At 39.3% G+C, this 13,722-nt stretch overlaps 1 long non-coding RNA gene across 1 annotated transcript in view; it reads left to right on the forward strand.

Moving 5' to 3' along the window:
- LOC131927625 (uncharacterized) overlaps positions 1 to 13,427 on the forward strand; it is a 142,058-nt gene extending 128,631 nt beyond the window's left edge. Inside the window, exon 3 of the long non-coding RNA XR_009383668.1 lies at positions 12,602 to 13,427. This is a non-coding gene — a long non-coding RNA (uncharacterized LOC131927625). The remainder of the gene's footprint in view (positions 1 to 12,601) is intronic.
- The last annotated feature ends 295 nt before the right edge of the window (positions 13,428 to 13,722 follow it).

Raw genomic sequence — 13,722 nt, forward strand, 5'->3', positions numbered from 1 at the left:
GTAGCATTCTGTAGCCCAATATTTGTAGCATTCTGTAGCCCAATATTTGTAGCATTCTCTAGCCCAATATCTTTAGCGATCTGTAGCCCAATATTTGTAGCATTCTGTAGCCCAATATTTGTAGCATTCTCTAGCCCAATATCTTTAGCGATCTGTAGCCCAATATTTGTAGCATTCTGTAGCTCAATATTGGTAGCATTCTGTAGCCTAATATTTGTATCATTCTGTAGCCAAATATTCCTTAGCATTCAGTAGGCAAATATTCGATAGCATCCTATAGCTCAATTTTGTTTTAGATATTGTAAAGCTTAATCTTCTTCTTCTTAGTTCTTAATTTTATTGTTGAAAGAGATACATTCCAACAAAATTAAGTATACATGTCAACTGGTTATGGGACATTGAGGCCATTGACTACACGGAGTTGTCTCTCCTAGAAGTGTGGCTGTCCCCAGCTAACGAACCTTATCTTAACTCGAGACTTTTCGGTTTAGCAACCACGAGCTTTACCGACTCGACCACGCCGACCCCATGTATAGCATAATGTAACAAAACATAGTAAAGCATCTTGTGGCTTAATATTCTGTCAAAATATATGAAGCAGATTCCCGGACCCACTTCTCCACAGGAACACTTCCCAAACAAGCCTACCACACCTTCCGTGTTTTCTGGTCCTGTTGTCCCAATTTTATCTCACCCTTGCCCATCTATCTTTAATCACGTGATTCCCGTCCATGTCCTCCATTACCAATTACATCCCCGCCATGTTCATGTAATGATGGCTCTCCAAGCTTGTCCACTGCTGTCCTGTACATTCCCTTTGTTTCATGCATTCTGTAACCATGTATTTATAACCTTGTCCTTACAACGTTCTATTCTACGGCCATATTCGGAAGTAATAATAGCTTTCTATGTGGGAAGTAAGAATGGGAAAAAAACAATAGCATGTCCTTAAAAACCTGGAGGGCGTGGTCGGCATGGGAAATGACGTCACTGACCATCTCACGGCCGTTCCATTATCGCCGCTCCGGCCTGTCCGTTATTACAGCCTCGCCGTGAGTGCCGGCCTGCCGGTTATTACAGCTTCAGCATGGGAGCCGTGAGAGCCGGCCGAAACCTGCGCTGAAAATTGCATGGCTGGGTGAGGGCCGGGGCCGACAGGGCCGTCATCAGGGGCCATGATGGAGGGACCTGCTCACACATGCGCAATCGCCTGCCTCCTTTGTGACGTCTGCTGTTGCAGCTCAAGGTCCGAAGCTAATCAAAGTTAGATTGCGATGAAAAAAAACCCTCCGAAAACAATGGGTTCTGTTCTGAAGGCTAAATACAGCGAAGCTAAAATAACGTTTCCAGCGCTATATTTATTTTTTCCACACTTCGTAAAGGATATTATAAGGCAAAACACATTGTTCTGAACGCTTTTTTTTTTCGTTTTTCGTATAATATTTTGAGGATTTGTGTCAATTTGCATGAATATTTCTCACTTGGTCTCAATAAAAGTGTTTAATCATTGATCCACTAAAGAAACAATCTGAAATAATTAAAAACAAATAATTGCTCCGTTTTTTAAATCAACATTTTGAGCTAAATGATATTTTTGTGCATATTTCAGTTTTTTATAAACATAACATCTACTTAACACAAATTGATCACAAAAAAAAAAAATCAAATTTCCAGGTCATGTTTTAGAAGTTTATGTTAAATATAATAATGCCTATATTTTTATTTTAGTTTTTAATTAAAAGATTGGAACAGTGGTTACAAAGTATACATTATTATGATATCTTGTTCATGTAACAATGTTTTCTTTTTACAAAGCTAAAATCTCTCCAGCTTTAAATATATTTTATTTTATTGGGGACTGTAACTTTTTTAAAACTTAATTCCCCCCCCCCCCCATTTCCCCACTTTCTCCACCGAATTTCGGATTTAGTATGCCATCAGACAGAACCAAGGCTAGATAATTAGGGACGGATAACTCTAAGCTTCAGTCGGAGGGGAGATGAAATTGTACGTGGCTGCAAGACTCCTTAAGTCCGTGCAAAGTCCGTTTGATTGCTTATGATTTTATGTGCCCCCCCCCCCTTAACAAAAGGGGAGTCGTCGCCCACATCGCTGGACTGGATGGTTTATTGGCTGAAAGCCACTGCGCATGCGTGGAGTATTATTGGCTGGAGGACGGTGGGTGCGAGAAAACGGAAGTTGATTGCCAATCTGTGACTGAGTAATTTGAAAATCATAAAAATTTATAGATATTACAATACTTATTTTGTTTCTAATTTATGTAAGTTTTCAAGTTTTAATAGGATATAGCACTATGTTTAAAGTCATGGTAAAGTCATGGTAAAGTCATTGTAAAGTCGTGGTAAAGTCATGGTAAAGTCATTTGGTGAAGGCATGGTAAAGTCATTTTAAAGTCATTACTTGTATGTAATGCATACATTAATAGCTGGTAATATGTACATTCCTAGAAGGTAATGCGAACAATAATTACTGGAAATGTGTACATTACTAGCATGTAATGTACACTTATTGCTGGGAATGTGTACATTACTAGAATGCAATGTACACTTATTGCTGGGAATGTGTACATAACTAGAATGCAATGTACACTTATTGCTGGGAATGTGTACATAACTAGAATGCAATGTACACTTATTGCTGGGAATGTGTACATTACTAGAATGCAATATACACTTATTGCTGGGAATGTGTACATAACTAGAATGCAATGTACACTTATTGCTGGGAATGTGTACATAACTAGAATGCAATGTACACTTATTGCTGGGAATGTGTACATTACTATAATGTAATGTACACTTATTGCTGGGAATGTGTACATTACTATAATGTAATGTACACTTATTGCTGGGAATGTGTACATTACTATAATGTAATGTACACTTATTGCTGGGAATGTGTACATTACTATAATGTAATGTACACTTATTGCTGGGAATGTGTACATTACTATAATGTAATGTACACTTATTGCTGGTAATGTGTACATTACTATAATGCAATGTACACTTATTGCTGCGAATGTGTACATTACTAGAATGTAATGTACACTTATTGCTGGGAATGTGTATATTACTTACACAAGGCAAGAATGGAATCCTCTTTTTGTTGACCTATCTTATAGTAAACATTCGCTCGCAGTGTATAAGTCAGTATAAGATCATATCTTTGAATTAGATATTTACAGTCGCATGCAGTTTTTAAATACATAAATAAAGTTTTAGCACTTTATATAACTGGTTTAAATCAGCATTCCTTTTGGCTATAGAATCAAAATATGTATTTAACCACTATTGCCTAAATACACTAGTTCATGCAAAAATAGTGGATTTAAAACCTGGAATGGATATTTTTTCTAAACATTTTAAGTCAAGTAAACACTTATTTAACATAGGAAATCTAAATTTAAGGGGAAGTTATAATGTTTAATTTTATTAAACTTAAAAAAAAATAAACTTTTAGAATCAGACGCTGCATTTTTTTGTAAAACTGACAGCATTGACAAAATTACATTTTTTAAAAATCGGCTTTTGGTGTATTGATCATATTATATTTTAAAAACAAAACTGTTGGTGCATTGACCAAATTGAACTTGAAATTAAATCAAATGTGGGTATATTGATCAAATTAAATTTAAAAAAAAAATCAACTTTCGGTGTATTGATCAGAATGAATTTGAAAGGAAATCAACTTTCGGTGTGTTGATCAAATTGAATTTGAGAGAAAATCAACTAGTGTATTTTGATTGATGGTATAGAGCAAGCGATGACGTGGACCAATCGCTCAAGCTGGACATATGTAATGGATACATCAAAGTCTCAGTCTGTAGCCTCATATAGCTGCTCTAGTCTGATCAGTGCTCCGCGGAGCATCTTTTGACTATTTAAAAATCTATTTTTTGATGAGAATCTCCGGACACCGGACCCAGAGGAGCAGACGTCAATGCCGCTCTGCTATCGCCTTTTGTCGCACGTATCGCCGCAAACAATCGCTGACGTCACCGCAGATGCGGCTGCTATCTAGCTGCCGGAAAATTGCCTTCTGTCAGCCAGCACCCCGGGAGGGGCTTAGGTCTGTCGAAAAAAATCATCCCCCCAAAAAAACTCGCCCGGGAAAATTCGGCTTGGTTTTGCCCTCTGAAGCAAAAGGAAGGTTCGCCCCTCACGTATAGTACCAGAAACTAGATGAAATATTGGAATGGAATCTTTCCGACAAGGGGAGAGAATCGTTCCCAGTTGCTCCCATGGGGTGGGGCTTGAAGGGCGAAGAGCAGCGCTTCTTTTATCGGTGCCTAATTTGTTAGGCCATAAGGGGACGGTTCCACTAATTAGCCTGCTGCCTCCCCCTTCCCACTGATCTACGGCATATTATTGAGATAAAGCCGGCCGCTGATCTCAGGGAGGCTGGAAGATTTAGTTCTCATTTTTATAGGATATTTCCTCGGCCGCTTTTGACATGATTCTGGCATCAAAAGTATGGCGGCCGACTCGTGAATTCTCCGCCCATCCAGCCGCTGTCCATCTAGCTCTGACCCCCACAGAAGCCTGGCTGACCCCGGGAGCCATAGAGGGGAAATCAGAAACACGATTCGGGGAAAATAAAGATGACGCATTTGGGGATTTCTACATCTGCAGCCATCTTTGTGTGTGTATATGTGTATGTGTGTGTATGTATGTGGATGGGGGTCACGTGATCATCTCTCACGTTCTTTCAACACGCATACTAGTTTCATCTCTTGTCTAGATAGAGCACTTGGGCTAATCTTTTATTTCTCTTAAAGTCTCCATCAGCGTAAACCTAAGCTAATGCTGTGTAAGTAAAGCTGCAATATCCATACACGCTTCCGTTTTTTTAAAGCACAAACACATGATATTGTTCAGTTCAGGTTCGAAACGTGAAGATTTCTCTCACACAAAGATGTTGTCAATGTACGAGGTTAAATAAATAGACGAGCTATTTGTTTATTGTTGTATAGTTTAGATTGTCAGAGGTTTTATTTTGTCCAAGGTTATTGTGAGGGCGAACACCACTCCCACTCTCTCTCTAAGTCTCTCTCTCTCTCCCTCTCCCTGTCTACATTTCCTGCCTCCATATCTCCCTTCCTCTCTCAATACACTCTTGGTTTGCTCTCCTTAATGCTCTACAGCATGCAGTTTTCTATCAGACTCACGATCTCAATCTCTCCCCTCTATACCCGCCCAATGTCTCTGGGTATGGAGGTTATGGTCTCTCAATCTGTCTGTTTGTGTGTTTGTTCTGCTGTATCGATATGGCATAACTACTCACCTCCCTATCACTCAAGTAGTGTCTAATCCATTCTACTCACCTTCTATCACTCAAGTAATGTCTACTCAACTCTACTCAAATTGTAGCACTAATGTCTACTCCATTCTACCTACCTTCTTTTACTCAATTAATGTCTGCTCCGTTCTACTTAAGTAACGTGTACTCACCTTCTATCACTCAAGTGACGTCAGTCTTCTGTCACTCAAGTAACGCTTATATTTTTATCGACCTCAAAGTTCTATCGAACAAATTAATCTGATATAACCCAACACAAATTATCCATTAAAAGATGAAGCCTAGCAACGATTCCACAATTTCTCACGAGATAAAAATACAACAACGAAACATCCATAAAAACGTAACATGTCATTAGCACAAGTTGATGTGATTAAAAAAATGTATATCGTTATTTGTCATAACTAATGATGTCATCTTGTGCATGCTGTCTTATCACTTACTAGTATAAAATAAATAACTAATGATAATTATCTCAAAATAATGTCCGTACATCATACATTGTTCATTAGAAATACTTTGTTCTTCTAGCATCTGACACTAATCCATAAGGAACATGTTCGTTGTCTGAAAGATATGTTTCTGCTCTTAAACGACGTAGCTACATCCTTGTCTGGCTAGGCATTGAAGCGTATACAAGCAAACCTTCATACATGTATAGTACATGCTTGAGGGTTTGCTTCCATGTATAGCATCTCCCTAGTGTCTACAGCTTCTGTTTTTATGGTTGTCCTACAGCTTCAGAGACATTTCACTGTTCTCAATTCTTGTTTCATGGACATCCTGCTGTCTACAGCTCTTAATACATTGACACCCTGCTGTCTACGGCTCTTGATACATTGACACCCTGCTGTCATTGACAACCTGCTGTCTACAGCTCTTGATTCATTGACACCCTTCTGTCTACAGCTCTTGATACATTGACACCCTGCAGTCTCCAGGTCTTGATACATTGACACCCTGCTGTCTACAGCTCTTGATACATTAACACCCTGCTGTCTACAGCTCTTGATACATTGACACCCTGCTGTCTCCAGCTCTTGATACATTGACACCCTGCTGTCTACAGCTCTTGATACATTGACACCCTGCTGTCTCCAGCTCTTGATACATTGACAACCTGCTGTCTACAGCTCTTGATACATTGACACCCTGCTGCCTACAGCTCTTGATACATTGACACCCTGCTGCCTACAGCTCTTGATACATTGACACCCTGCTGTCTACAGTTCTTGATAGACACCCTACTGTCTACAGCTCTTGATACATTGACACCCTGCTGTCTACAGCTCTTGATACATTGACTCCCTGCTGTCTACAGCTCTTGATACATTGACACCCTGCTGTCTACAGCTCTTGATACATTGACACCCTGCTGTCTACAGCTCTTGATACATTGACACCCTGCTGTCTACAGCTCTTGATACATTGACACCCTGCTGCCTACAGCTCTTGATACATTGACACCCTGCTGTCTACAGCTCTTGATACATTGACACCCTGCTGTCTACAGCTCTTGATACATTGACACCCTGCTGTCTACAGTTCTAGCTTATCAGCCTACCGAAGCCTCAAATTATCCCTTAGTGAGCGGTAGAAAAAAACCCTGCAATTATGTAATGCCATATTTAGCGAACAAATGAGTAGGACAGAACCAGAAAGCCCCTAGAAACCCTAACTCAATTTACTTCTCCTGATCAGCCAGGGGGAGGGGGATCGATGCGAGGGTGCCAGATATTCTTGTAGTGTCCTTGACTTTTGAAACACAGCTGCCGGCTTGGCGTACTCAGCTGGATCAAGTGGAGGACGAAAAGGTTCCTGGCGCGTAATTCTATTTTTTAGTAACGTTGCTCAATCGTGCATTAAGTTGTACATGCAGATAGGTACACATTTTTGTTGGGGCTTCATAGGATATAGTTTGGTATACAATATTCTTGTCTTTGGCACAGATTTATAACTTTGTTGTTAATTGTATGTCATTGATTTCGTAAACAGATGCATGTATTCAACGAGATTTACTTGGTAATGTTTTTTTTTTCTGTCCATTTATGTTATAAGTACATGGATAGCTATACAAAACCACCTTTACACCAGCTTTACACATATTTACACTGCCAGGTTTACACATACTTTACACTACCAGCTTTACACTACCAGCTTTACAGTACCAGATTTATAAAACCAGCTTTACACTACCAGCTTTACAGTACCAGATTTATAAAACCAGCTTTACACTACCAACTTTACACTACCAACTTTACCCTCACAGCTATACAAAACTAGCTTTACTCTACCAACTTTACACTCGCCACACAAGGCTAGTAGTCCTCTTTTCCCATCATTTACAAGTTCGGCTAAAGCAATGGTTTTAAAAATCACTTTATTTCCACAACAACGTGACTGATTTACGGTAGTACATCCGCATTGTTTTACCAGATGCACACTACAATTTAAACTGGCGTTAAATGTAATTTATTTTTTAGTAATAACTCAGTAAATAATAAAATGACGCATAATTTGTTCGAAAACACTCTCAGTTTAAGGTTTCTAAATCTAAGTTATACAATTAAACAGATATAATCTATCAAATATAAGCAATGACCAGTGGTCAGTTTCCCTTACGTATATCTCACATATCACACCATAGTGTAAAGATCAGGTTATTTGACTGGGGTCCACTGGTGGAAGAAAACATAATGGGAAGATGATCTGTTGACAGTGTTAATCCAAGCGGGTCCGGGGAGTTAATCCCCTCTAAACCACTGGACACGGTCGTGGCAGTTTACAACAAACCGTGTCCACACTCACCTTTTTGTCCCCGGGTACCACGGGCGGCGCGAGCGGCGAGTTCTTTGCCATGCGCACTAACTCCGTTACCGTCCACCGGAGATGACGTCGCGGAACGACCAAGATCTGTAAATAAAGGCCAATATTGGCAATATTCTCACCTCATCTCCCCGTCTTTGTCTCTTTAAACCCCCGCCCCATTGTCCTCGTGTGTCCGTCTCCACGTCGACCCCCTGACAGAGGGGTCGGGACTTTGCGGGATTTGTCGCCACGGTCCGGGATTAGAGGACCCCGCGCAGTGTGGCCCGATTAACGAGGGGAGCGGGGTCAAGCTGGTGGGGGCTGGTGAAAGGGTCTCAGTGCAGATGTTGAAGTGGGCGCCATGCATGTGAGGGGTGGGGGGGGGGGGGGGGGTGGGGGGGTAGGCTGGCTGGCTGGCAGTTGTCAGCCTCAAAACATGGATAAATCTTAGCATGTGTACAAAAATAAATCCCAACATGTGTACAAGAAACATGTATAAATCTTAGCATGTGTACAGAAATTAAATCCCAACATATGTACAAGAAACATGTATAAATCTTAGCATGTGTACAGAAATTAAATCCCAACATATGTACAAGAAACATGTATAAATCTTAGCATGTGTACAGAAATTAAATCCCAACATATGTACAAGAAACATATATAAATCTTAGCATGTGTACAGAAATTAAATCCCAACATATGTACAAAAATAAATCCCAACACGTGTAAAAGAAACATGTATAAATCTTAGCATATGTACAAAAAATAAATCGCACCACGTGTACAAGAAAAATGTATAAATCTTAAAATGCGTAGAAAATATTTATCTTAGCTTGTGTACAAAAGATATATAAATCTTAGCATGTGTAAAAAAATAAATCCCGGCATGTGTACAAGAAACATGTATAAATCTTAGCATGTGTATAAAATATTTCTCTTAGCATGTGTACAAGAAAAATGTATATAAATTATAGCATGTGTAGGTCTACACTAAAAAAAAATATAAATCTTTTAATCATCTATAAATACAGAAAGCATAAATGTTAACATAACATGCACAAGAAACAAGTATAAATCTAAAGATTTGTTCAAGAAACATTTATAACTATTTGCGTATGTACAAGAAACTAGGATACACCTTCACTTGTGAAGAGGAGACATATATAAATCTTAGAAGAGTGGCACGAAATAAAAAGTATAAATCTTAACTTGTGCTCAATAAACAAGTACACATATTTTGGCCTATGTGTAAAGTTCCATTTTCAAACCTGACGGTCTATTGGCCAAGTGAAGTAGAGTTCACTTGTTTCTGTGAACTCGGCATATGAGGAGATAGAACACTATGCCCAGCCGCTTTTACTTTCCCTAACGAGAGATAGGTGCCCATCAGAGTTGGGTGGACTCAGGGACGTTCTATTGACTTCAACCCGGATTCGAACTCGAGACTTACGGCAGTCTAGATCTCTACCGCTAAACCACTCAGTCCCCCTCAGTATGTGTACAAGAAAGAATTATGAATCTTAGTATGTGTACACAAAGTATAAACAAACATCCACTGCCACAGCTTTTTGAAGATATGAGTAGTAATGTATGAGACTTTGTGACGTACTCTCCACATACCTGTCACAGTTTCATACTGTGACCTTTACCCTGTCTCTGCCATGTGTCACTGTCACTGCTAGTTGGTAGGCTATTGGTGTATTTTCGGAGAGCGAAGCACCATCACCGATACCCATCTACAAGATCTGACTTACCTATTGACAAACTTTTTTGGACTTACCCAAAACATGGCGTTGATTGCGCTATTCTATGTAAAAAATGACTTTAATATAACTTCTTGTCCGGCCTGTATCATGACTTTGATTCACCTGAGTTCAGCCTGCATGACTGATGACTTAACCGCGCGCATCACCTGTTCGCCGATTTACCTGTCCGCGTCACGTGGTACGTCTATCCATCAAGAGCATTTATTATTTTAATGTTGTGTTTGCTTGTATCAGAGCCCCGCTCATCCATCCCATAGGCCGCGACATCGTTAGCTTGTCACATGAAAGCACAGCTGTCGACTCGAACCTGTGGCTTCAGGTTCTGGTAGGGAGCTGACATTGTTCAACCATACCCTGCTCTGGAATGTAGGTATTACATTGTTCTAACATTACCTCCCCTGAAATGGAGGTACTGATGTTTTACCAACCCCTCCTCTTGAATTAGATAACAATAACAATATTATACAATTACTTTCCCTTGAATGTAGATAACATTGTTATATCATTACCTCCCCTTACACGGAGATAAGAATGTTTTAAGGATATTCTAACATTACTTTCCCTTGAATGGAGGTAAGATTGTTCTGCCACCCCCCTCCCCTTGAATAAGCTAACAATATTATACCATTACCTCCCCTTGAATTGAGGAAATTGTGTGTACCATTATCTCTGCTTATATGTATTTTACTTCCAGTGATGCAGCTTTGTACAACACTTTCCCGTCCGTAGTATAGCAGTAATAGTGTCCAACCTCTTACCTCTCAAATGGGGGGGGGGGGGAGGATTGATCAAATACCATATACTAGCTCTGTAACATTTTATAACTTGAAACAACAAGCCTTACCATAACCATCACCGTACAATGAATAATGCTCCCACCCTCCTCCCCATCTTATGTAACCCATAAGACCCCTCACCCTACCCATAAGTACCCCTCACCTTACCCATAAGACCCCCTTACCCTATCATCACAATACACAAGACCCCCTCTCTTCTACCATCACCAAAGAACACCGAATGTCCCCCCATTGTAGTGGTTATATCACTCATGTAACAAACTCCATATACGACCACAGTATGGATACTATGTCGGCACTAGGCCACATTGGGACAACCAGTATGTAACTAATTAGAAAGTATGACATATAAGGAAGACTTTACTATTTAAAAAAGGGAAGATCTAAATATTTTCCGTATGCTTGTATTCCATACGAGAAAGGGCTACAATAATAATCACCTCTACAACGAATTACAGCATCTAACACGTTGATAACCCACCATTTCTTCCAACTGACCTGTACTATAGTAATAACACCCCCCTCCCTTATCTTTTATATCTACTACCCCCCCCCCCCCCCCCACCACACACACACCTGTTCCCATCGCTGGTAAAACTTGTTATATTTTGTGTAAAAAGAAACAAAACCATGTTGACCGTCAAACTTGTGGGCTGGACCTGTCTAACCCCCGTACACAGCAGGTGTCAATTTGCATAACCGTACCCTGTTGACCACCCTCCCCTGGTGTGTTGGCCTGTCTGGACGTCACGTCACGTCATCTGTTGTCCACGTGACACGTCATCTGTTGTCCACGTCACATGTGTCACGTCTTTAAAGGACGTCATCTTTTTGATGACAGCTATTTTAGGAACTGACTTGTTGTGTGTGTACTCAAGACAGAAGTAGGACATAAGCGATGTTCAGATTTTAATTAATACTTGATATTAATTAAATATGTTTACATTTAATTAAGTTTTTAAGGTATATTATTAGTAATCCTGATGCAATTACTGGCATTTCTAGCTAATTACTGTAAGGTTAATGACGTTATGCAATTTTGTTCTACATACCCCACATCGTCGTAGAAAGTCGTATTTTATTCCAGAAAATGACCTTGGATATTCCAACTTTATGCTAAAATTACTACAGTTTATTAGAAATATTAACCTGCTACCCTTTTTATAAATTTTTATAATAACAGCTATATATATATATATATATATATATATATATATATATATATATATATATATATATATATATATATATATATATATATATATGTTACCTTACCCGAACCCGAACCCCACCCCCATCAACTGTATTACATCGTCCCAGGAATCAACTCAACTTTCTTACAGAAATCAACTTTTTTATGAGTTTGACGTCATTTCATAAACGGCCAATACCTCGTCACTTCGTTGTACTAACTAATCAATAATTTATTGTTGTCTACATTTCATTTAGACTCCGTCCCTGGGCAATACAACGAAACCAGTAGCATTACTAATTATTATAAGTATATCACTCCCGTGAATATGACTTTATAGTGGTCATTACCTTACTACTGTGTAGTTGACTCTACAAAGGCCGATACTACTGTTATCATTACCTCACTCTCGTGTAGTTGACTTTACAAAGGCCGACACAACTGATATCATTATATCACTCCCGCGTATTTGACTTTATAATGGCTAGTCAGCCAAACACAACGACGCACTTCAAAACAAAGCGAAAACAGTTGGTGATATATTTTTCTTAGTTGACTCAATAGGCATAAATTTAACGCATCGCTTGCTACTCTAAAATGTAATTGGAACAGCTAATAAGTGAATCAATTTGAATGAACATTCATTATTCTCATTTCTAAAGTTATGAATTATTTTTAAAAAGTGAATAATATATTTTTTTTAATTATTGCAGTTCTGACGAAGGCCAAATTCAGCAACGAAGGACAGCCAAGATAATGTGGCAAGGGCAACTTCAAAAGATGTGTGGAGATGTGTGGGGATGTGTGGAGATGTGGGTATGTTGGTGAATTCAACCCGCCCAAAGACAAGTGTGTCGGTGAAAATGTCTACGTGGACCCATTCATCCTTGACACAATTCTATTCTGTCATGTTAAACATGACATTAAAAATGACATTTAAAAAGACATTTATACCTGTCTAACTCGATTATCAGATGACAACTATTTTGTGATTTTCTTATTTTTGTGCTAAATAGAAATCATGAAAAGGCTCTTACAAATGATTTAATTAGAGATCTGACATATACTGAATTATCCAATTTATGGAGATTTGTAAAATGCTCTGAAAATGATACACGTGAATCTTTAATACCTAATGTACTGAGCGGCCCTATTCATCAATCAATGAAATAAAATCCTAAAACATCATGTAGCCTGCACTTATAGCTAGGGCAAACAAATAACTAGCTACAATAGGTATAGGGACGACGTGGTTGTATGGTAGAGCATTCGACTGCTAACATGTAAGTCTCGAGTTCGGATCATGAAGAACGTCCCTGAGTCCACCCAGTTCTGATGGGGAAAGTAAAAGCTGTTGGACAAAGTGCTGACCACACTATCCCTTTATTCTTTAGTTACTGAAAAAGGTGAACACTACTTCACCTGCCCCATGGACGGGAAGGTTCGAAAGAGTACTTTTCCAATGGGTCCTATTTCACAACTCATAGTCTCAAAAGGTCTTTTGCCAAATTTTATATGTAATGTCCTCAAACCAGAGTTTCTTCCAGGCATCTCTACCGAGATGGAATTTATAAAGTAAAAATATACTTTTACTAGTGTCCGCCCCCCGAAAAATGTTGACCGCCCCCCCCCCCCCCAACGAAAATATCAAGTGCCCCCCCCCCCCCCCCCCCGGAGAAAAAAGTCTGGAAGAAACACTGCCTCAAACGACACGGTGTATAAAGTCTCAAAATTGTCTTAATCGATGCCACAAACTCGAAGAAGTCCTAAAATATCTACTTGTATATCTTGAGACATGCTATAAACAAATGTCCTACTAAAAAGTCTCCTACAT

Source organism: Physella acuta, unplaced genomic scaffold, assembly GCF_028476545.2.
Source record: "Physella acuta isolate Inbredline_101_S28 unplaced genomic scaffold, ASM2847654v3 ptg001425l, whole genome shotgun sequence".
NCBI lineage: Eukaryota > Metazoa > Mollusca > Gastropoda > Physidae > Physella > Physella acuta.